At 36.8% G+C, this 26,904-nt stretch overlaps 1 protein-coding gene across 4 annotated transcripts in view; it reads left to right on the forward strand.

Moving 5' to 3' along the window:
- The window catches only part of LOC129771066 (Ig-like and fibronectin type-III domain-containing protein 1), a 436,355-nt gene that overhangs the window by 67,532 nt on the left and 341,919 nt on the right, over positions 1–26,904 (forward strand). Inside the window, exon 1 of one of the 4 annotated variants that reach the window (XM_055774359.1) lies at positions 1,354–1,372. The exons of the other annotated variants lie outside the window; for them this stretch is intronic. The gene's annotated coding sequence lies outside the window, so the exon portion shown is untranslated. Of the gene's footprint in view, positions 1–1,353; positions 1,373–26,904 lie in introns of those variants that run through there. 4 annotated transcript variants of the gene reach the window in all.

The following is a 26,904-nucleotide window of genomic DNA, read 5'->3' on the forward strand; positions in this document are numbered from 1 at the left end:
GCTCCACTGTTATCCCGTACTGGGTCAGCATTAAATTAATTCGTTTCAGGCAAAACTTGTTAGACTTTTCTATTCTGTTTTGGGTTTGTGTATGTGTGTAGGTATGTATGCTTGATTGCAGTTTTTGTCGGAGATAACAAACCGTCTTGCATGGAACTTGGCTGTTATTCCAGCCGAGCGTGAAACTGGGACTCACTTTTTCCATTCTTTTCATCAACTCCAAATGCTACAGAAGGAACCTTTCCCGGGTGTCCGGACACAGTTCAGGGGTGGCCATATCTGTGGCGTTATCTGTCGTTTTGCCGTTCTCCCATTTCATCCACAGAGCCACAGGATGCTGGAGCTACCTTTTTACGGAGTTATATATACACTGTTTTTTTTGTTTGTTCATTCAAAGACTTTGTGCGGCATAATGTATGTTTTATACACACAGCAAAATGGTGATTCTGGAAGAGGAGTTTTTCTCAACGATATGGAAAGTAGGACTGGACTGGACAGTCCGGAGTGTAGGAATAATGGAATCAGAATTGATTTTTTTCCTCCGCTGGGAGAATGATTACGGATGATTATGATGATATGCTGTTTTAGAATTTAGATTAATTTCTGTCAGGTTCGAGTGACATTTTCACGCGCTCGAATCCATTGATCAGGATGGAGAGAAGAATCAAAGCTTCGATTAATAAATATGCTGATAATTGACATGTTTGATAAATTACTTTATATCTTCAACACATAACGCAAGGTTTCCGTCTGACCATCCCCCGGTACTCAATGTTCGGTTTCCAAGAAAAGATTAGCAAATATCACCATTGTTAATTTTCCTAACGACCAAAGTTAGACTATAAATCCAGCACTTAAACTTCGGGACACTGCAAATTGGAACAAAACACAAGCAAATACACACACATTTTCTCGAACTCAAGTACCATCCCCTCCATCCAATTAATGCAGTTTTCCGTTCGACTCTCGACCAACACGACGAAGTATTCAACCGGTATATCCCGAAAAAGCTAATTGAATTAAACCCGGAAAGATTAAAGTGGCAATTAAACAAAGTGCATTTGATCTGCAATCTTCTTCGTCGGGTTAACGTTAGCTTCCGGATGCAGTTTTAACTTACGAACAAAGTTTGTTCCCCTTCCCTCCTATATCACGCTCTGCCAATCCTACTTGACCCCGGGGCAGAATTATTGACATGCACATGGACTGCAGCATAACCGATAGTTCTGAAGTTCCCGGGTCCAGGTTTTGCTATCACGGGATAATTAATTGGGTGCTTTTTTCTCGTTTCAGATCCGCTGGTGTTTCGCCCAATGCTTGTTCTGTGAGACATCGATTTCGAGGCTGTTAATGGTGATATAACGTTTAGCAGGTATTGGAAAAATAAATGGGGCCATGTGAAATCTCTCAGTGACATTTTCCCAAGCTACGGTTGCGATTTTCCAGAAAATGTGTGATGAGAAACGGTTGAAATCAATCATTAGAAGTAAAAACAAAAGAGAATCAATCATGAGGAGCAAAGAAATTCTTCTAAACAAATAATCATTCAATACTCGTTGTATATTGTGTTACCTGAAGAGTACGCCATAGATGGTTTAAAAAATAAACTAATTCCAGATGGCGATGAAAAAAATTCAAAATATAATTTAATGGAACAAATTGTTGTTGAGTCCTACGTTTATTAAGCCTTCTACAAAAATTATCCCACGCCCTACCGGGCGATTTTACGCCAGTTGATCGCAACCATAGGCATGACCGATGAAAAGATGGTTGTCAGCTTTTCTCTGGCGATCAACTGCAGTTTTGATGAACTCGAAATTATTGGAGTTGATCCTCCGTTTGAGGTTCGGCCCATCTCCTCTAGTGATTTCTTGGCATACTGGACCGACGCTAAGTCTGGCCAGACGATCACATTCTCCTTTGCGTGATACTTCTTGATGAAGGCGGCAACTTCCGGCAGGCACTTCGTACTGTAAATCTCCCCGTTCACCGCGAGCACCCAGGACAACGAACGACAGCCACAGAAGGACCTTCATTGGTGCTGCAAATATATTTGATTTCATCGCTCACTTGCTTGATAGGGGACGTAGGTCTCGTCATCCACTATGATCACGAAGTCCCTCTTCGTCGGAAAGATGTTTTTAGCCTGCACATTTAGCCGCTCAGACACGTCCGGTCTAGCTTCCTCATGAAAAGTTCCTTTCGGCCTGGTATTTCTTTACCAACCTTAACCACCTTGGGCCAAACGTTCGCTCCGTCCTTTCGGCCCAAGGTGCGAAACGATGATGCCACCTTGCTCTCGATGTTCCTCTTCAACAATCCTTCGTGAAATCCTTAAAGTAATTGAAAATAATATTTAGATTGAGAAATGTGGTTCAAGGATTCTGAATAATTCACTGAAAATGGTTAAAATAAAATTGCGGACTATTTGGTTGGGAGAGTGGTTTAGTGAACCAAGGATATCGAAACATAACCATTTAATATAATTTCTTTCTATAAAGTTTGAAAATAAATGGACGTGAGATTACATTTTGGCAACCTAATTTGTGTGCCATTCTTTTTCGAAGAGAAACGTTACTTTTCAGGAAAAAAAATCTTTCTTTTTATTGTTTCTTTCGCCATTCTAAGTATTTATTTCTCAACCTTCCGCTGCTGCCTCTACTGTCCTGATCCTCTAATATTTTCACAGATTTATTCCTTTCATTATTCTCTTTTTCATTAATTTTATTTCTCATTCTTTATTTTTGACTTTCACCAAAGTTTTTACCAAAGCTCTTCAATTTAATATCTTATGACTTTCACCAAAGCTATTCAATTCAATAATCAAACTGTCAGATCCAATCAATTTTCGGCGTCCTGATGAACAAAATTGACTGTCCTGATCTACCACGTGAAATCCCACTCACTGTACACCCGCGCCACCTGCAACACTCTGCTTTGATCATCAATAAATAAATAAAATCTATAAAATAAAAATAATTCTAATTTGTGAAATTGCGGACAGTCAAACCTAAGCATGACCTAGTTCTGAGCTCTGTTGAAATGTAATAGATAATGAAGGGGATATAAAATCTCTCTTTTTTCATAAGCCTGGAAAGTTGAAATTTCCTATTTTGTTCAGGCGCGAAACATTCAAAAATCTAAAACGCAAGTGTTTCATAACTGTCAGATGAAGATTCATCTCTCCTTTACAAAATAACAGCAATTCCGCATGAATAACAACAAGTTCATAATTTGTAGATCATCCTTATTTTTTTTTTATCCCATTTATTTATTTAAGGCTCATTAGCATTTTAGCTGTAACAGAGCCGAATTTTAATCGTGTACATGTCACATAGTTATCATATCTATAATTAGCACATTACACAGTTGCCATTCGCCAGTATTCCTTCTATACCATTACATATGGTACATTCACACAGTAGCCATTTAGGCGTAAGGGTATTCTTTCTGTTCTTCCATTATCCAGTTGGACCACCGGACAGCGGAGACAGTTGTTTGATCATTGTTGAGTTATTTATAGAACAGTAGCCCGATGTGTCTGGCAGAGCAGAGCAGTTGTATGGATGAATCGATCTTATTTCGACCGTGGATCGATCTCCATCGCTGATGATTGTTGCGTGGACGTAGCTATTCTGTAACAACACAAAGATGGTCAATGAGGGCCCTGAGTTTTGAACTCACGATCGATCGCTTACTAAGCGAACGCGCAACCAATGTGGCTACGGAGACCTCCAGATCATCCTTAGTTCATAATCAAATCAAACATCCTGTTTGGCGTGCTTTCGACCAAGCTATGGTATGTGGAAATTGGTAACTTGCTCCAGGCAGAGGTAGCTGCTCATTTCAGCTCCTTAAAACTCTCATACTGCTTGTTATCTGCCTTTATTCTTCGTACGATCACTTCCCATAAGTTCTCGATTGGGAATTGAACTGGTTGATAAGCAGGGTATTTTAAAATCTGAAGCTACAGATCCATGAATCAAGAACCGTTATTCTGTCGGAATACCGTATAATCACGATCAGGGCTCGAAAAAGACATATTCAACTAAAGATAGTCAGCGGACTATGAAGAAATTCATGTTAGTATTCAATTGGAAATGAGTTTCTGGCTTCTTCCAGCAGTTTCTCCGTCAACATGACTCAACAGTCATTCGGGTGTGTAGTTGCTATCTCACTCTACGACTCGAGTATCTCATTTTATTCTTCCTAGTCAAAAGGACTTTAACACATAGTCACAAAAATGAATTCGTTTCTCTCTCTCTCTCATGTATGCATGTATCGATATTTACGTTCAACGTGGTTTGACCTATACTACAGGTGAGCTAGATTTTTTTGTACACGAAAATCACTCACATATACAAAATAGCGTGCAGTATTTTGTTCGGAAACACTGACAAATTTTTGAAATTTTGTTGATATAAACCTGTTTTTCTGTATGTTTTTTTTTTCACATAATTGAACTCGGAGACAAAGTGAACCTCAGAACAAATTTTATTACGAAAAAATAATTCATAATAAAAATTGCCGGCGGCGTTAACTTTTGACGAACAAGCGCATTTTTCTAGAACGATGACCAGTTGGTCGACGAATGTTTAAAAAATTGAGTGCTTTATTTCCAGAGCGAGAAAAGGTACATAATTAATATTGCTTTATTGGATTTTATGAAAACTTTCAGTAATAATAAGTAGTATATGAACAGGTATGCGGATTTTTTTAGAATATTTGCAATGTAGCGAGTATGGCGCCATTCGTTCGCTGAGGGTTAATACGGAAGTACTAGTATTTGTAGTAAGTAAATCTAGATAATAAGTAAGCAAGTAAATATAATATTTTCTAGTAAACAAATGAGTATTTTTTCATATTTCATGATTTTTATCTACAATGAATAATTCCAATGGTACAGATTTTTTGAAGAAAAAATACAGATGAGAAAGATTTTTTCTCTTCTGGTACAGAATAAAATGTGGCAACACTGCTAATAACTGTCGAAGTTCGTTGATTTGAGTTCACGGTGGATAGACCGTCCATTAATGATGTAACTACTTTTTTGCATCAGACATCAAGTTTTCGTTCCACTTTATATGGACGTAAAAATAAGATTGCGTACGCGGGTGAAGAGTGTGTCAGGGGGAGTAGTAGTGTGGATTGAAGTCAGTTGAATGAAGAGGCAGATTTGTATTCATCCGTCACGTCAATTAGAATAACCATTTACTAGAATAGTTCATAAGTCATCCTCGGTCTTACACACTCGTCAATCCGTTTCTAGTCAATTGAAATCATATTGACTGTGAAAGCTGAAGTAGTACTAGTCGAAGCGAAGCGATTGAGAGGAGAGTCGATTTACATTTTTCATCTCCGAAGATTTCGGGGATAAAAATATGAGGAGCAACGCAAGGAATGAATTTCCAGCTGGTTTGTAGACTGGTGAATCTTATCCGATAAATATGAAAGGTATGACAAATGCGCAGACGTAGCTCTCTATAGTCTTTTCAGCCAATGTCCGTAGTTAGAGGAACAAGAAGCACTGACCCATCTTGTTCACAATAGATTCCGTCATTTAATGGCGAAAGCGGCGATGATATCAGTTTTTTACGTATAAGGTCAGTTATAAAAATGGTAATCGGATGTTGTCTTGGCAGAATAGATGGATATTTTGCTTCGTACGATGCAATCTGTATAGCACCAATGCGACCCCGCATTCTCAGCACTCCTCGATCATCTAGAAATGATTAAGTCCGGATTAACAAGAATTTAGCGACGCCGCAATGTTCCGCCAGAAGTTCAAGGTCTTAAGTGATCAAACAATCTCATCACCACTTTGAGAACTTTTCGTTTTGTAGGAACGTGAGAAGAATCGGCAGAAAATCTTTCTTCATAACGAATGTGTATGTAAATTCATCGGTTTTGACATATTTTGACGTAGAACTACGTCTTTCAGGAAGGGTCACATAAAAACAGGTCACGTTTTTATGAAATAAAGTTAACGTTAATAACTATTTTTGCCGCGGATGTATTTTGACGATTTACATACCAAACCAAATGGTGGAAATTGATGTAAACTAGAAGCATTTCCATTTTCCCATTCATTTGTTCTGCTCATATGCGAGCTTCCCTACCCATGCCATCTATAACGAGCAACTAATCAGCGATCAACGAAGGGTCTCCATGAACAAATAAAAGAAGAGGAAGATGAACGAAGTGAAATATTTGCCTAGAACATAAATATTGGGCATATATTTATATATATATATATATATATATATATATATATATATATATATATATATATATATATATATATATATATATCTAAATTACTTACTCGCTGATGTCTCTGGCATTGCAATCTGAACATCAAACTGACACCATTCCATTCAGATTGTGAACTACACAATTGTGTGGAGAATCACCAAGCAAATAATTGTTCAGGAATTTTGTGTGTGATTTGGTTTCGCATGACAGTAGCAAAAAAATCTCCAGCTTCTGTTGAGAAGAGCGGAAAGCGGAGATAAGTGTGTATATATTTAGTTGCTTCAAGTCATCGATATATGGCTTTGTGTGCGTACGTGCGTGGTTCATAACCCGTACGTAAAAATTGTACATCTTCTCTACGCCGAAACCCCATTTGTATCTCCACCCGTGTGCATTGACCCTGTTGCGATGCAATAATCGCCTATTTTTTTGAAGCTGTGATGGATGATTGTTTGGTGGTGGAAACTAGGCAGCCTCGATTATAAATATAAACAAAGAGGGGAGAAAGCGAGTGTGAAATATTTGCGCTAGGATATGAGTAATGAAACTCTGCTGAGGCAAATGTTCTGTCTTTTTCATTACTCCGAGCAGTTAAGATCGCTTGTTTTCCGTCGTCATAAGGGCTTCATTGGTGCCTTTGACATTGTATCAATGCATTGAACTGACGCTATGGCGAAGCAGCCGTTAAGGTTGTGCGCCAAATAATTATTTGGGGAATGCCAAGCTAGACCACCGTGAATGTCGTGCTGGAGTGTTATGAGTTATTTTGATTCGCGTGCCAGTCGCAGAACTGCTTCCAACTAGGATTGCATTATCGCTCATCTTGATCATAATGAAGCTACTTTTTTCGTAGTTATTGATTAACAGAAAGAGCTTATTTTGTTTATTTAGTCATCAAGAAAGTAAATGTCGTTCTGGAATTTCGTATGTGGTTTGGTTACGCTTGCCAGCAGCAAAACTTTCTTCTTCAAAGATGACAGCTGTGCTTATCTCAAGCATGAGAAAGCAATGCAACTTTTTTCAAGTCCAGTAATATTAATCCTTTGTGGTCATTTGTCTGCTCTTAGCCTCTACAGCAAGGAATCATACTAAATACTTTATTCCACGTTGTGATAGTTGTGATATTTCTCTGAACGATTTTGAATGTCTACTGAATTTTCTCAAGAAAGTATACTGAACTTCTATCAAAAACAGTCGGTACTCGGTATACACAAAATATTAGGGTAAATTATTTAAAAAAAATAATTTACACTGCACCAAGCCGATAAAACACGATATCCTTGTGGTTGACTTTTTGCTGTAAATTGCTGTAAAATATTTTATTATAATTTTTGTTGGTTTTCATTCTGATGCATTTTCGTAGAAGGTCCAATAACCGTTGAATTTAATGAAAATTTGGTTCATTGAATTATATTTTGTACTTATTTTTTATCGCCAACCGAAATGAGTCAATTTTTCTAAATGCAATCGTTATAAGAGACATAAGCTTGTAGCAATAAATTGGCACAGTATGATTAAATTAATAATATGTATTAGTATGCACTAAACAATGTATTCAAAATGTATTTTTTCCCAAAAAGTTTATTGATTTTCCAACCACTTTGTCGAACACCATAGTTTAATCAGACGGATGAATTTCGAGTTATGACTTTTTGATCAATGGTTTTGGATACACTCAAAAAAACAAAATCAGTCGCTATTAATACTGATTGAACAACTAGAATTGCAATTTTCGGAAGCTGACACCTTATGTACAAAGTTTTAAAAAAATGGAAAAAGCCGATGATTTGACGTGGAATAGCTCCTTTATGGGATTCCGCCGCATTTTCATATATGTTAAAGATTATAGAGAATTCGACACGAGAAGTCACAATATATATAGCTGGAGCGATTTGTCGTAGAAAAGTTCTTCGGTTACCTTCTCAGGCTGTTCAGGAATATCTTCCGAATATCTTATATTAACAGTTTGAAATATCTGTGTTTTTTTTATATTAAAAACGGATGTCACGGGTGGCTTTTTTTGGATGCCCAAAATCAATATAATGCGACAGTGCGTAATGAATTGTTTTCGATTTTCGTTCATGATAATAGCAGATTACGTGAGCAGCGAAGTGGAATCACGCAAATGTGTTTGAAAAATGTGTAGATGTTTGGATCATTCGTAAGCGCATGTGGATTATTCTGGAAAGACCCTACATTCAGGGCGATACAATAATTCTGATGAAATATTTTGCGTTTAATCTGTGGTACTTTTTTGACAAAACGTATAATTTATCCAGTTGCAATCGAATTCGATGTACTTCCTGTATTGTATTAGTCGGACTTTTTTGTATAACATTCCAACCTAAACACAACATCAATGAATCGTACAAATTCAAATAATTTATATACAATGTTGAAATCCTAAAGCAAATCTGCTAACCGAAAGTGCACAAAATATGCCAAAAATGCCGCTCAATATTATGCGTGTATGTGTCCGAAAACATTCATCTACATACGGGACCTGGATGCAATCGTCTGGAGCAAGCGGAAATGATTTCTTTTTTCTCTTGAGTACCCGTTTTTAGGTTTCCCGCCAAATCCAAATTCACAACCAGAAATCGGTACGGTCCGTAAAACTTTTTCCCCACCTGGTTTACGTGCATTCATCCGAGCGATTTGTTCGCCAAATCGTTTCATGTAGGGAGCGGAAAATGCTAGTCTCTTTTTTACATTGTGCTGACGGTGTCCAAGTGGGTGTGGGAAACATTGTAACCGTTTTCAACAAGTTCTACAATATGGTTAACCTTCGGATATGGTTTGGAAAGAGATAGAACTAGTGAAACAAAAGTATGAAGTGTCATTTCAATATGTGGTATTGGTTGGACGATTGATTGATACTTTTGACATTAACTCAAAAGAAACTCTTTCTTCTTTCTGAGTACGAACTGGAAATCCAAAAATAGATCACATATTGTTAGAACTCTGGTTCAACATGGCCCCTATCAACATATGAAATATTCGCCTCATTTGATAGCAATTCTGGTTTGAGTTATTCTTCTTCAATGGTCTCAGACTAATAAACGATTCCAGTGTATCGACGCGTAGAACGGACACTCGGATTGGAACCATAAACGATTCAAACAGTTCATTAACCGCCTATCACAAACAAATAAAAAAGAAAATCTCCAACAAAGTCATGGAAGCTTGACGACGACGACTCCTAATGATTCGCTAATGTTCGGGACAGACATTTACGCATACATTTCGCACGCACGTTCATATCAGCAATCGTAAACATTGAACCGGCAGCGGCGCGAGAAAAAAAATACATTCGCTCATGTTTCACGCGACAGCGGAAAATAACCTCCATTAAGTCTTTAAAATCATCACAATAACATATTAATGGTGGTTATTGTTTGATGAAACGATACGTGTTCCGTAGCCAACGTTTTTGATTAAGGTTGTTCAAAAATTATACGACCTAGAAGACAGCGGACGTAAAAAGGAATGTATGCCCTCGTGCCTAATTTGCTAGTCGTAAAAGAAGAAATAATTGATTACATGCATAAATAAATAAACGTTGCAAGCATCATCACTGCAAGCAACATTCTGTCAAACACCAAGTTCACATCGGAGTGCCATCGTTACTAATGATAGCACAAGCTGGTAATGATAATTAAGAGCCCATCAAATGATGTCTTCCTCCAATCATTCCGACTCACAGACCAATGTGTGGGAGTATTCCACTCGAGCAAACCAACCATTTAAAAAGTTGTTTTTATTACTCCTTCCAGTTGCTTGCGTATTCATAGCTTCAGTTTGCTCGGTTACAAGTTCACTGTTAAGCGCCCAACTATATAATCCTTCCTCGCTGCTCTGAAACAATGAACCCCAGCCGTAACTGCCGTGAATGGAGATATTTTAACGCCGCGCCATTAACAAGCGCGGGGAATTTATGGGGCTGGAAAGAGCCTACATGAAACGGGAAATAGCAAACTTTATGTTATGTTTATGTTAGAAGTCAACATACCGCCCCGCGCGTACGAAGTGTGTTTTGGGCGCGAGCGAACGAGTTGTGTGTGGGCTCGAAACAAGGCAGCAGGACAAAACTCAAAATCTGTGTGGCAGTGAAGCAATGCAAGAAGAGGAAAATGATGTGTATTATATTTGAAATTTTTATTTGTATCGGCGAAAATTTCGAGGTGCAGAATGTTTTTATAAATCATCGAATGGTATTCACAACTCAATATTTTATCACAATACCATACCAGATATAGGAGGTTGATTTCGGAAATTTTTCCAGTTAGTATTAGTTGTAAAGAAATGTAAGTATAGTAAAACCTGTTTTTGTGCTGTTTTTTGTGCGGTTTTTTGTTCTTGTGCGGTATATGAAAAGAAGGATATTTGACGAAGTTATCGTCCAATTAGTTTTTTTCGATGGTTTTTATGCATTTCAGTGCGAAAAAAAAGCATATTTACGTCTCAATTATCCACTTCTGAAATCATTCCCCTCTTCTCATCAAATGCTCTAAGTTTTTCTAAGTTTTAGCATGACACGATTTCTAACAGCAACACGTTTCGACATGCAACTAAAAGCACAAAACAGCCAAACGCAACCGAAAAGGCAAACTGTCCCATCGCAAAGCAGGGAAACAAAAGGAAATTGAACGGTGTACGACGTGAATTTGAGTTATTTTCTTGGGGAAACTTTTTTTATGCGGTCCCTATCTACCGCACAAAAAAGTTTTTTTTCAAAATGCGTACCGAACAAGATTTTTTAAAGCTACTGGTGAAGTTTTGCACTATTTTTTATGCGATTTTTCTTGTGTGGTCCCTATCCCCCGCACAAAAAAAGGTTGCCTGTATGAAATACAAAGGGTTATTTATACAGCTAAAGAGTGTCCCACACTAAATTGCATCACAGAAGATCACGCTGTAGAAAGTTACTCATTGAGTATTTTCTCTTGAAAATTTTTGATAGAAGTAGCTTAGAATGTATTGCTTACACCAGCACGCAATGGTCCAGGAGATGCATTTAAGTGGAAATTAGCATTTAGAGCTCGACAGTTATTCTCTAGACAAATACTGTATTAGACAAAATTGTTACATATAATAGAGCGTTCATTTTTATGTTATCAAAAATAGGGTGACCAAAATTGTCAATAAAATAAAAAATATAACTTTTTTTATTTTTATAGATAGAAGTAAACATAGTTCGACAATGTTGTTATTTGAGACATGTTTGTTGAACAACTTTTTTTTCTATCTCTTGAAATAACCGATATAACCGATATAACGCCTTTCTTCTAAGTTATGTTAGGGTCACTATGAAAAAACTATTTTCTTGCTCTAACTTTTATAATTCAAATTCTACGTGCAAACAATCTTCGAAAGACTTTTAGAGCTTACTAATACAAACATTTTGCGATGCAGAACTTGTCAATATCTCAACTTCAGTAAAAAATACCCTCTCTTCAATTGTTTGACATTCTTTCTGGGGCAAACATAAACAAATTTTTTGGCGGCATTTGAAAGAGCATATTTCACTCTACATGGTGTGTGATTTCCAAAACTATATTATTTTTCGTGCTTGAGTAAATTGAAATTGAAATCATGAATTTTTGGGTAAAAAAACATCAATAACATTGAATAAGATTAAGATGCTCCCTTTTTTTTAAATTAGAAAGCACTCTGCAAAATTCATAACTCGAGAACAAAATTAGATAAAAACCCAAAACTTTTATTGAAGATATAAAAGTATTCAGAATTAACATTTGTGGCCGTAATATTCGACCATCTCTTCTTAACGCAGAGTCGAGAACGCTAAGGCCAATCGTCAACGCTGTTATAAGGGGGGATAATGAAGATACCTTTTAAATAGCAACAAGTTTGCGAACAAAACGGCGCATATTTGACTTAAATTGGATAATTGTAAAGGGTGTGTCACATCAAATTGCATCACGGAAAAAACGCTGTAGAAATTTCATTTTTAGGAATTATATCTTCAGATTTCGCTTATAATCAGATAAGAGTGTATAGATCACGTTGGCCATGCTTCACTGTCAATTTTTCGTAAATTTGGAAAAATGTCGTCGAACGAAAAAGAGCGTCGTGAATTAATCCTGCGCACTCATTTCGAGAATCCGGAGTTATTACATCGGGACATCGGTAAGATGCTGGGAATCGTCCAATCCACGGTCAGCAGAGTACTAAAACGATACTTCGAGAACCTAACCATCGACCGGAAGGTGAAGAACGGCAAAAATGGATGCTCCGTCAGTGAAAAAGATCACAAGCGCGTAGTTAAGCAGTTTAGACGTGATCCGAGAAGTTCGGTCCGGGATGTCGCCAATAAGCTGAATTTGTCAAGTTCATTCGTCCAGCGGACCAAGCAGCGGGAGGGCCTGCGTACATACAAGGTTCAGAAGGCTCCTAACCGCAACGAAAGGCAAAACATGATGGGGAAGATGCGAGCCCGGAAGCTGTACACCGAAATGCTGACGAAGCCGCAATGCCTGGTAATGGACGACGAAACCTACGTCAAAGCGGACTTTCGTCAGCTGCCGGGCCTGTTGTTCTTTTCCGCAGAGGACAAATTCAGCGTTCCGGAGGAGATTCGCAAGCAGAAACTATCCAAGTTTGCCAAAAAGTACATGGTGTGGCAAGCGATCTGCTCTTGCGGAAACGAAGCGCCCCCTTCGTGATGACCGGCACGGTAAACGGGCAGGTTTACCTTAAGGAGTGCCTACTACCACTATTGAAGCAGCACGAGGGCCCAACCATCTTCTGGCCGGATCTCGCTTCGTGCCACTATTCAAAGGACGTGTTGGAGTGGTACGAAGCCAACGGGGTCACCTTCGTGCCAAAGGAAATGAACCCGCCCAACGCGCCGGAGCTTCGCCCAATAGAGAAATATTGGGCGATTATGAAGCAGGAAGAACCCAAAAGTTGTCAAATCGGAGACGGACTTCAAGAGAAGATGGATTTCTGTTCAAAAAAAAAACTACAACCTGACGTTGTACAGAACCTTATGGACGGGGTAAAGAGGAAGGTGCGAGCATACGGGCTTGGGCTCGAAGTATGAATAAAAAGAAAATGCCAAAAGTTGGTTAATAGTTTTTATTTTACTGTTTAAAATTTTCAAAAGGATCGGTCTACTGGGCGAATTTCTACAGCGTTTTTTCCGTGATGCAATTTGATGTGACACACCCTTTAAGTATTTTAAATAAAACGTTAAATTTCGATCAGAAATTCGACATTTCTTTTTCCCCAACCCTATATTATTGATCAGTTCGAAATTTGTCCTTAAACTGATCAATTATTGCATTATAAATGCTTTTATGATCAGCAGCACCAAGCGTTACTGCGGTGTGAAAGTCGTTATGTACCTTAAGGGGGTATTCTAGTGTAGAGACACGCATTTCGGGCGTTTTTTCGTGCTCCGTAAAAATAAAACAAATAATGTTTTCACTATCCATTGTATCATTATTTGTTCATCTATCTTTTAAAAATAGAACAAAAATTAAACGGAGAAAAAATATTCATAACTAGAATAGTCAAGAGCTGATGAAGTAAAGAGAGTTCAAAAAAAGTTATGCCATGGCGTACACGATTCCAGCCGTTCTGGTAAACTGAAACAAAAAAAAATCGATTCTGAATCAGTAAAGATGCCGCTATCGCATGAACCTCGGACAAGTCAAGAACATCTTTTTTGTCAAAATGGCGGTCATTTGAAAAACAAAATGCGGTTTAAAACGTTTTTTTCACGTTTCCCGATTTTTTTAAAATAGTAAAACTTTAAAAATATCATATTTTAGAGGTTCATGCGATAGCGAGCTGCCTGCAGATTGTATCCATATAAATTTGACATAAATCGGTTCAGTGTACGCCAGTCTGAAAAAACTAGTTTCGAGAAAACGCGTTTGAAGTTCTTTGTTATGGCTGTTTGTAGGTTAGATACCGCATCATTAACATGGCTCTAGCTCGGTAAATAATAGATACAGAAACTACAGAAATCTGCTATTCTACTACTAAACTACAGAAATCTGAAGGAAAAAAATTTTGCTTTTCTTCAGATTTCTAAACTAGAATACCCCCTTAATGTTGCTTTCTTCAAATGTTAGAAATTTCACACGCGCTAAAAATCCGTACCAATCTGTGCTTTTTGGACGAAAATCTGTACTCTGTACAGCACAGAATCTGTACCAAAAATAACGAAAAAATCTGTACCATTCGAGATAAATCTGTACGTGTGGAAACACTTCTCACAACAAACAATACAAGACCAGTCATAATATTTTGTTAGTGTGAAATGTTACTTTTTTAGCGGCCATAAATCATCGAGCATAAAAATTCATGGATTTCGTTTTTCTTAAATATTTTTTTCATGTGTAGTCACAAGTCAACAAGTTCAACATTACATTCCGATCAGGAAAATTATGTGTAACTCCCAACTATGAAGTAACTTTATAGCGTTTGATTACTCACTGGAAATCAGAATGCAGCTTTAACACATTTGTATAAACATTGTGAATCTAAAAAACTTGTTTTATAAAACACCTCTTTTTGAAAATCGTCACTCCAATTTAATGACTAAGTACTAGAAGAGTGAACGAACGGTCGTTTTTTTTTACTGGGCAACAATTCACATGAACTTCTTACCCAGTTCAGAACGAACTGTGTACGAAGACCACTGGCTGAACTGTGTATACAGTTCAGTTCAGAACGAACTGTACGGTGAACGATGAACTGTGTATGCAGTACAGAACGAACTGTTTCGATGACCGCTGGCGGAACTGTGTATACAGTTCAGAACGAACTGACCGCTGGCTGAACTGTGCGTACAGTTCAAAACGAACTGTGTATGGTGATCGGTGTATAAGAGGAAGGCGAGCGAATGGATGATAGCACGGCTTACAGAGACAAGGCTAGTTCTTTAGCGAGTAAACATTTTTTTTGATGACGTCATCCGAGTCGTCAGTGTAAACAGTCGCCAGTTGTATTTTGTTTTCCTACTTACGCGTAAATGTTCCTGAAATGAAAAATCGAAAATGGTTCAACGCGCTGTGAGCGAGTGTATAAATTATGAAAATGACATTATCGGGCCAAAAAAGAGATTCTTTCGCTTTCCGAAAAACCGAGAATTATGTTCTTTGTGGATAAATGTTTTATCAAATTATTCATGGTGTTAAATATAATCAACTATATTATCAACGCACAAACTTACAAAGCACGAAAAATAAAAAATAAGAACACATTGTTTACTTCAACGACTTAGATGACGTCACTAAAAAATGACTGATCCGGAGTAGCTAGCCTTGTCTCTGTAAGCCGTGGATGATAGAAGAATGCTGCTGCAAGGTAAATACTCCTCAAATTAACGAATGGAATGAAACGATAGCCCCATGAAATAATAAAAACAAGATATCGGTATTGTCGTTTTCTTAATAAAAAGCAATATTTCAGGACACGATGGTTCTTAAATTGGATTGTTCGATTATTTATCTTTTATTTTAATTTCATATTTTTAAGTTGAGGGTAAATATTTCAGTGAGATATGCAAATCTACCTCACAAAAAAAAATACAATTGAAAGCGAAACGATTCAAACAGTATTTTTCAACATTAAATAAAAATTTGTGTCGCTGATATGAAATGTTTTTATATTATATCATATTGTGCTCGATAATTTCGAGAAAGTCTTTCACTTTTAGGTACAGTTTTGCTATAGCAGTTATTGCAAAACATTGAAGAAAAGCAGAGCAACGCTAGTTCGTGCTGAAAATAAGGAATCACGGCTCAAACAAAATAAAAAAATTCAAAATCATAGTTTGATTTTCTATTCTGCTAAGATATTTTTAACAAAATTCGGGCATATAATTATTGCTAACAGCATTTTATGAATGAAAAAAACAGTCCTACATAACATTTAATACTTTTTCTACATGCTTTGGCATATCCCTCCAATGTACGAAAGAGTGGGTGAACTGCTCAAAAGAACTAGTTCACTTAAGTGAACGGTTGGTCACTGAACGGTTCATTAGGGTGAACCGTTTTGCCCATCTCTAGTTTGGTAGTATAACTATTGATTATTGACACCGTATTGATAGTCATCATATGTTGAAGAATATCATGACTTTTGAGTTACCCAGTACTACAGTGGAGCTGTCGCATGTCAAGATATAAATAAAAACAAAAAACGCTCTCTCGGTAGCCATTCGGTCGTAATTTTGTGCGTTCCGAATTTAAGAAATTTCTAGTGAAATTTAGTTTATTTGACCTGATTTTCGACAAATCAACAGTTTGGACGATTGTTCACATATTCTAGGGGAGGTGAACAGATATTTTGTTCAATTTTAGCGATTATTTTGCATTTCGTTGTTTGGGGGGCAAAGTGGCCAGTGAAGGATTACTACTGACAATGTTCTTTTTTCAAAGGCTGATATACCTTATCACCTTTTGCTCTTAAAGGGGTCTCTTTTGTGGTTTTGACCCAGGAAACATATGCCACCCCAAACAAAACCAAGGCTCATTTTGAAGAACGTTATGTATTTCCTACTACGTTTTTGTACGTATGAGAACATTTCAATTACGATTCTAGATGGATAGGCCTAGCTCATTCCATACATGCACCTACTATTTCAATAATGATTTAAACAAATTTGGCAAAGAAAACACGCATAAATCTATCTCTTCTAGTGTGATATGTGCGAGTGACCACTTTACCTCCTCACTAAAATAATATTCGATTTTTAAACCTTTTTACTAATAATGAAAAATGTACTATTGTCAATTTTCATAATAAAAACCGCTTACTAGCTTGAACTACAATAAGTTGAGCTACAATATTCTTCGAAGAACGGGAATTTTAGTGGTATGTGGACACAGGGAATGGGCATGTTCCTTAGGGTGACCGCATTCCCACCAGTTCCCCTAAATGCACGAACGCAAAATAAAAACGTGCGGTCCCTGGCGTATGTCTTACAGATTTCTTTGCGGTCCTTAATATGGTCAAATGCCCTTCCTCGGCTCAATAATCTCAATAAACGCCTGGTTAAGTTTGTGTACAATTTCACATCTCGTATGAGGAAGTTTACGCCAGAATAAACTAACATATTTGGTTCACTATTGCCTGGAGCCACATGTGAAGCAAGCGAATTTTGAATATGACACAGTTAAAAAAGGAAATTCAAAACTCCACACAAATTCCATTCGATTAGAAAATATGTGATCCATCCGTTGCGCTTGTAATGAATAGTTTTCCCCTCCTCTACGTGGTACGCCCATTGTCCTCGACGGAATTGGTTTGTAAATATTGCAAACATGGGGAAACTGCAATAATAGCATGAATTCGCCCCAGTCTAGCATGGAATCAACATAGGAGCGTCGAAGCAGAGGGAGAGGCGGCTCGGAATTCTCGGCCCGGGCTATAAGGATGATGTTGATGATGATGGCAGGACGACGTTGTGTGGAGCGAAATATGATCCTTAAGTGGGGGGCACTCGCGAGGAAACCTGGATGGACGTATCTTCTGCGCAGAGACTGCATTTACGGTGTGGGAGTTTGCTAGTAGAGGAGTAATCGCTCCATTCACGATGCAGCAGGATAAATATTTGCCTTGTGTAGATGCAATGTCGGAAAAATGTTTATTCTATCGCAGGAATTTCTTCATCTTTTGCAGGACCGTCGCACTCGGTTAGCAACTGGAACCGGTTTCTCAGAACCTTCGTCCGTTTTGTGGATAAAATAAAACAGAAAAAATGTCAATACTAAAACAACAACAACAAATTCAAAAGCTAGTTTCGCAAAATATTTTTGTCGTTTTAGAAAAACTACTTCATTTTTAAAGAACCTTAAAAATTTGGCCCTTGTAGGAATATCTCATAAACCCCTTTCTAGCTCAACAGCCGGTGTGAGTACTTATTCTTATCGTAAATTGATTCTACTTGAACGAGTGGAAGTGCTGAGCTTGGGGAAAGCTGTTCATAAACGCACTTTCTCCAAAGTCCCAATACGATCAGCAAACGGTGATAACGTTTTATTTTACGGTCCATTTCTTCCATTGTTATGGCAAGCTCGGTGCGCTACGGAAGCCCGGAACGGAGGCAACACCTGGGGTTCCCATATAATCGGCACATGAATCGAGCGCTTATGAAACTGATTTTCATAGAAATTGGGAATAAAATACTGGATAAACAGTAGCTTTCAATAGAGGAGAGACATGTTTCTGAAAATGAAAGAGTGCATTGGAATTGGTTATCCGGTAGAACTAACAATTATAATCATCAATAAGTGGAAGAAGAGTGCCGGTTAACAAAATTGCAAAAAATAGCTCAATTTTACAATTGACTGTGTACTGATCATGAAAACATAAGCAAAACAAAAGTTAACCGAGCCCGGCGCTGTCAGCGAATTAAAGTTTAATCGATTATCACGCAGTGCCGGCCCTGTTTACAGTGAGCGCCATGGACGGAAACCCATCGTTCGTGGCAGTGCGGTAATTAATATTAAACGGAATTAAAATTTCAATTTAAGCAAAAAAATTAAAACCGTTATTATCGTTCTTGGTTTCGGGGTTCTCTTGCGTGTGGTCCTCGGCGTGGGCACGACAACGGTCAAGTGCTTCCTCTCCTCCGGTGTGCTCCACCGATCGGTGTAAAGGATCGAGGCGGTTTAAATCTGGGATGAGCATTACCGGGTTGACACAGCGCTCAGTGCCAGAGTTATGGGCTATAATCCAACCGCCGAAGGCCATTCATCCTAGCGCTGGTGTCGCCCATCGGATGAGAATAATAAAAGGCAGACCAGCTGGGCGGGGTGTTTAAAATGTAAATTATTCAATTTATCTGTGTGTAGTGGAGTCAAATTTAATCAAGGCTTGGGCAATTCTTGCCTCCATCTCTAAACCGGAAAAAAGCAATAAAAATGCATGAAATCCGATGTTAATTGAAACGGCGTTTTATCCCAAAACGCAACGCCACCCGTTTAAAAAATCGACCATATTGTTTACCCTGCTCATTAAAAAGCAAGCATTCAGCATCACGTCGAAATGTTCCGCTAATTTGGCCAGACCCACCGAAACCATCAGCACCGAATGGAAACACAATTACATCCTTTGTACTGCGATGCGTCAAAGAGTTCAGAATGTCACGCTGCGGGGTCGATGTTAATTATTCTGGATGACGGAGCTTGAAAGAGCTCCGCGAGAGTTTCTTGAATTATGCAGCTGGCGGATGCGGAAAAGGCACTGTTGCAATATTTTTTTTAATTTTCTGAGTTGAACCGAGAACTCGAAACGATCGCAATACGAGGAAGGCGAAAAAAGAACACCTCATCGTTGGAAGGTCGATTTCAGAACAGTGAATAGTAATTTAGTGTTTTTGGAACCGACAGAAGGATGCGGTTGTTGTTTAGCGAACCGACAGTTCTGTTTATTGTTTCTGACAGGAAATTATTAATTTCTCAAATTACTAAAATTACCTAAGATATGGAACATTTGATGATCAGGCGTTACGTCATATCAACGCTTTTTCGTCCATACTATGGGTTTTTGAAGTTTGATTGGGGGCAGTATGCCATATAAATACAGGCGAATCATCGTCTATATATAAAAAAAGTCTGTTCCCATTTCTATTCTAGGGTGGTCCACAAAATCTGTTTTTTCCCTTTTTTTGAAAAATGACTTTTTTTGAAAGTTCATCAAATTTGAACTAATGAATCGATATTTATGAAATATCACATGAAAATATGTCGTAGGCTAGCGGTATTATATATATACCGCTATAGTATCGATTACCATATATTTAATATCGATTAGGGTGACCCTATGCAGATTTTTGTTTGTATTTTTTCTTAAAGGGCCTGGCCGGGTAAGGGAGTAAGAAGTGCCCCCAAACCAAATCACCAGCTGTATGGCACATATTATATAGAATATTAAATAAGAAATTTTGACGGTTTATTTGAACCCCTATGTGGTTGAACATAGGATTTATAGTGAAAAACGTACTTTTTCGTTTATTTTATGGCATCCTCAAAAGCTTCGAGATAAAAATTCTGAATGTACATCTTACTACGGTGTATCAAGAAAAATTATCAAAAAAAATTTCATCAAAAATATAAGTACTGAAAAAATATTTAAATTTTGAAAAAAAATTTTCATCAGAAAGTCACATACTAAAAAAAATTTGAATTAATTTTTATTTTACGTTTAAATTAAATTTTAATTTTTTTTATTTTGAGATTTATTACCACTCTAGTTTATTAAAATATTCAAATTTCTTTCTACGTCTATTTTAGATATATGTGTTTTTTTTTCAGAATTTTTAGAGGGCTTTTCGTGGTACAAAAAACATATTTTCAGGCATTTCGAAATTTAAAAAAAATACTTTGAGACAATTTTACTCTTATTCTTATTAAAAAATTACGATCCATGAGGAAAAAACACATATGAATTTTTTCCTCATGGATCGTAATTTTTTCTAGAATTTTTAAGAGGATTGCGCAAAAAAATTTTTTTTTGACGTAGGATTACGTCTTTCGGGAACATATTGGGGTACAAATTGAAAATCGAAAATCGAGCACATCGTGAAAATTGTCCAATTTCAAACACTTATTGCTCAGTCATTCCATGATGGATTGATGAAATTTTTGCGTCAGTCGATTTCGCCACTTCATAACAATTTTTATATTGAATAAAATAATATATGGCATGAAACTAACTATCGAACAATTGAAAAATCTCAGTTCCTATCCTAACGGAAATATTCACTTCTAATTAGTTGAAATTGACGACACATGCGGTGTTTCCCTAACAGAGACATCAACACCAAGCTGTCTGGAGGAAATCGCCATTGAAAATACATGAAAGTACGATTAGATGAAAATACGATTAATTCTAGCAAATGAAATTCAAATTTGGAATTTTAATGCTGGTTGCTCCGTGAAATTTCATATCAATGACCGATCGTGTATTGTGAAAAATTTAGCGCAAGTGTAATTGTAAAATTGTTTATAGTAGCAGTTGTGTTAAAAATTATTTGATATATGGAACGATTTATTTCAATTTTCATAAATAAAAACCAAGGTGTCTCGAGCGGAAACGGGAACGGGTCGTTTGCTTTAAGCTGTATGTTTTGTTGTGTTCATTTTCACCCAAGGAAAGTTCATGTGGCGAGAAAAAAATTGGAAAAGTGAAGAAATAATCGAAAACATGATTTCCCATATCCTCTACATATAGTATAAGGTGTTGTTAGTTCAATTAAAGTTCGCATTGGGTTGAATAGACACTCAGAAAGTAAAAATTATAAAACAAAATTACCTTTTCCATATCAAATATGTTTTCTCTATATTAAAATAACATGTTTTCACTGATGAGAAAAATTGACAATTGTGCTCTGTATTGGTAATCTTATATTACATTGGTGAGTTTTTTTTTCTTTATTTCATCTATACATAACACAGGAGGCATCTCATCTAGGGTCACAGAAGGCGGCTTTCATTATATCTCATTCCACTACGGCATCTTCTATCTGATACGCACTACCCAAAGACTGTTTACCAAACTTCTGTCATCATCACTCAGTAAACACTGGTGGAGTGAGCGAACAACACCCAACAACCAAACAAAATTGCCCTTTTCAGGGCCACCAAATCTTTATCAAATGTAATTCAAACATCAAAAATCAACAGTTAGCCTAGCGGAATCCTATTGAACTATGCGGTCGTGTCTCGGACACAACCTTTTTTTTGCCTTTAGGCATTTTAAATTTATTTTGAATTTAGAGACCCATTACTGCTCTAATATTTATTTAAATGTTGTTTATCATATGTTTAAATTTTGTCCGTATATTTAGAGCATTGCGCTGTACAAAGATTTTTTTCTCGTATCTTAAAATATAAGAGATTATCTTTACATTGGATTTAGATGGTTTATCAAATTCATAGGAGTCAGCAGTACGATAGAGCTCTGTGAGAAAAAATAAAGTCCTTGTGGAAAGATCATTCGGATTAATGAGAAGAACACTTTAAAAAATCCGAATTATTTTTATTTTTTTTTTTCAATCTTACAATTTAAAACCGCGATTACAATAAAAAAATCGATTTCAATAAAATAAAAACAATAATGCAGACGATGAAGAAAATTATTTTTGTGTCCCGCAATGCTCTTAAAAACTCAGAAAAAATTACGCCACATGTAGAAAAAAAGACACATACGCACGCATTTAAATAAAACATCGAGTAGAAGTGGGTCTCAAAATTATATTTTTTTTTCAAAATTTCGAAATGCCAGAGAATATATAAAAAAAATTGTACTGCGTATTTAAAATGTTTTTATTACTAGATTTTTTGATGAAAAAATAGTTTGAAGATATTTATCGATTCACCTTAGTAAGATGTACTTTCAGTATTTTTCCGTAATTTAGCCTCAAAACTATTGAGAATGGTGTGAAAAAAACGAAAAGGTGCATTTTCACCATAGATCCTATGGTGTACCATATAATGTGATTTATATATGTGATTTTTTTCAGATTTTTTTCAGTGTTGCGCGGTAACACTGAAAAAAATCTGAAAAAAATCACACGTATCTAGAAAAGACGTAGGAACACATTTAAATATGAATTAGAGTAGTACTGAATCTCTAAATTCCAAAAAAAGAAAGATTTCAAAATTTCAATATTTTTTTTAGTATGTACTTAAATTTTTGATGATTTTTAGTATTGATAATTTTTCTTGATACACCGTAGTGAGATGCACATTCAGTATTTTTTCAAAATTTTATCTCCAAGCTTTAGAGGATGGCGTGAAATAAATGAAAAAGTACGTTTTTCATTATAGATCCTATGTTAAACCACATAGGGGTTCAAATAAACCGCCAAAATTTCTTATTTAATATCCAATACAATATTTGCCATACAGCTGGTGATTTGGTTTGGGGACACTTTTTACTCCCCTACCCGGCCAGGCCCTTTGCTATTTTTTATCGCGATTTTAGTATTTTTATATAAACTACTAGCTGACCCGGCAAACGTTGTTCTGCCATATAAACTACTTCTAGTGAATATTTTGACTGTTGAATAAAAAATAACTAATGTATTGCAATACATATGTGTTCAAATGTTTCAACGATCTATAAAATTAATTGATTATGATCGATGAAGGATAGATTCCACGTGGATATCGAGCAGATACGTGAAGATTTGACCGTGTATTGAATTGGACCGTGGGAACTTCCCGAACCTGAGTGTGATGTGGAGATGGAGATGAGATCTATAATGTACAGATAAATGGACCGGATCGATCGGATCTCAGGATTCGTCTTTTGCATTCAGAAATCTGATCATTCATGCTATTAAATAAACTTCAAAATAAGTAATTCGTATTCGTGGAGCATTTTAATCTGTATCAGATTAGCAGACACGAAAATAATTTTAAATTGCTTAAACTTGGATGAAAATCATTACTCGATGTTGTTTAAATACTTAGAAAACAGTCCGAACTTTACGATTCTTCTATAAATCTTGTATACATCCAGCAACATGTTGGACGAAATTCGTGTAATTTTGTATTAGAGCTCATTAAAGACTGCATTTCTTTTGTTTGAACACACGTGCTGTCGTTTGAACAAAGGCTGTGTAGGTGTTACTCATGATAGCGTCTAGCTATCATTCCTCGAACCGCTTCTGTTGATTGTCTCATAGGAATCGCAGTCGTTCGCTCTCTACCTTTGCGAATATGTTGACCATGAATTATTGACTCAAAACATCCTAGAATGACGTTGTCCTGACTGCGCCAATTCATCAAACGACACACATAAGAATCCATCGAGGGCACTCTTTTGTTTGATAGATGGCTCTACGCCCGCTTCATCGAACTTTCATCCACTTCAATTCGTCTAAAACCAGGCGCATCACCGGCGAGCAAGAAGCCTTTCTAAATGAGCACATTGGCGCGAAAAACTGTGATTCGAAGAAAGAAAAATAATACGGAATTCATCGTTGACACATACCGTTCATACGATTTTCTCTATGGTCTTTTTCAATGACACCAACACGGACACTGCATAAACATTAAACAGCGAGATCCGCCCCAGGTACATTCATTATAAATATAATTACTCATTTTTAATTAATATTTATGGACATATGGCTAAAAGAGACGAAACAAACAAGAGATTGCGTTCGATGGATTTTCATGTGTATCATATGATAATTTGACGTGGTCAGAACAACGTTATTCTACGATATCATGAGCTGTGCTAGCAATTCATGGTCAACATGTACGCGAAGGTAGAGAGCGAGCGACTGCGATTCCTACGACACAATGAATAAAAGCGGCGTGAGAAAGAATACATTCACTTGCGAGACGCTATCATGAGCAACACCGCCACAGCCAGCCATGGTTATTTCCAGGCCAAAACGCAATGCATTGGCATTACAACGCAAACGGAAAATGAAGCCCAGTCGGATTCGGTCCCACACATTGCTGGATGTATTCGGTTGAATGGCAGAAGCGAGGATTACCGGATATATACATTTTTAGTTTGGATAGTCGACAAAACTTAAAGGCGAATGAACTGAGTAGTTTAAAGCCTCTTTAAAACAAAGAATGGAATGGAATAGTCGACAAAACACGCCATGAGTAAATTTCAGAAATACCAAATCCGTCTACTGATCAACTACTCATCATCATTTTGAAATACGATCAAATCAGAAATACCCGAACGGATCGCAATTTTGCATTATGTAATCAGTCATAAACTGAAGTCCAACCTTGTCACGCAATTCGACATAGATTACATTGAGTTTCGTGTTCCTTTTTTGTTAAGCTTCGTGTTTTTTTTTTCTGTGTGGTAATGGATTTTCGGGTGAAATAAACATGCCTCTAAAACAAAAATGATAAGTAAAAATTAGCTCTACCGTATCAAACATGTATTCTAAGTAACAGAGTAACATATTATCTGCAAATGGGAAGAAGTCTCAAACGAAAATTGTGTTTGATAAAAATCGTTTTTATTATGGATAATATTTTAGCGGAAATGCAAGATAATTTATAGAAAAAAATGTTTTGTAAGTAATCAAACGACATCGAGTAATAATTTTCATTCAAATTTTATCCATTTAAAATTGCTTTCGGGTCTGTTTACATTAACCAGAGACAGAAGAGACAGAATTTCTCCGCAAATACGAGTGAATTATGTTGACATTTGTTTTGCAACAAGGCAATGTGCCACAGTTGCATAGAACGATGAAATTTGAGCCGATTAGATTTCACCAACGATTGTAAGTGGATATCCAATGTGTTCGGTGAAGAGCAATAAATACTTTTGCAAGTCTGTGAATTAAGGAAGGTATGGTTGTGTTTCAAATTCAGAACACCGATATGAGTACTCGATTTAATGACAACGACAAAATAATGCGCTACCAAATAGGCAGGTACATCAGCTCGATTGATGTTGTCTGACGTACCTTTGGTTTCCCAATTCATGAATAATAAATTTAGCCGTCCATATTGAAAACGGCAAGTGCATCTCACTCCCACTGGCAACTGTCCGTTTTACCCCACCAGTACAATTATTTAAATTTTCCACTCAAAAATGAATTTACTTTTCCGTACATACCTAATATCGCTTCTCTGTTAACTCACAAACCGAAATATAACCATCAGCGAATTCAATTTTGATATTAAATGCCTTATATCGAAGCAGCTAAAATTACATCCACACGCGGAATCATGTATGATTTTCGGTTTTTGTTTACCTTTTCCACTTTTGATCAGTATTCATTGCCATAGGGTGGCTTAAATATTATAGAATAACATGTAGAAGGTGTTCTCATTAACAGAAATCTGAAATTCAAAATGCTACTATACAAATCAAACACCTGTCCATTTTACCTCCACTGTCCGTATTACCCGCGGTTCCCATACACAGAGAAAATACTTGGAACGGTGAGCTACCAAGATCTCAAGAAAGCATTATAAAAGAGATATCTCTGCTGCCTGCACTCTCAGAGCATTGCTTCTCAAAGCAAGGTTTATCGTGAGTGTAAGCTACAAACGATTAATCTCATTCGATACAGCTGATTATTAAAAGTAGTTTGGACTCCCTAAAACTTACGAACAACTGAGATATTATAACACTCGTTGTGGGATTTTGAGTTTTCTATTGCACAGACCGAAGTGAGTGGCTAATTCACTCTCGTGCAACAACAACAGGTATAATGCTATTAATTTATTTATTACCGGCAGATTTAGGCGAATCTTATCTCGCTCAAAATGGATTTCAAGATTGAGAAGACGGGTGAGTAATATAGGGAATATAACCAGAGTGACGTAGGATTACACAAAAGGGACAGCCTTCGTTAAATATATTTAAGTATATTGTTTTATTTTCTTCTTCTGTGTGAAATATTATTATTTCGTATATCACTTCAGAAATCATCGTATTGTAATAACTCGTAGTAACTTCTAATAACTCTTTTGTGAAAGGTTTGGTGGCCCTATAAAGCGCCAATGGATTCATTCTTCTTCTTACGATGTCGAAATTTGTGTTCTCATTTTGCCAACGCACATGTCTAGACAAGCTGAATACAGTCACATGCAATTTGGCATCAATATCATCACTGTGGGCTGGATCGATTAAACGAAAGCGATGGGTTACAGTTGTCCGTTG

This window comes from Toxorhynchites rutilus, chromosome 2, assembly GCF_029784135.1.
Source record: "Toxorhynchites rutilus septentrionalis strain SRP chromosome 2, ASM2978413v1, whole genome shotgun sequence".
Classification (NCBI taxonomy): domain Eukaryota; kingdom Metazoa; phylum Arthropoda; class Insecta; order Diptera; family Culicidae; genus Toxorhynchites; species Toxorhynchites rutilus.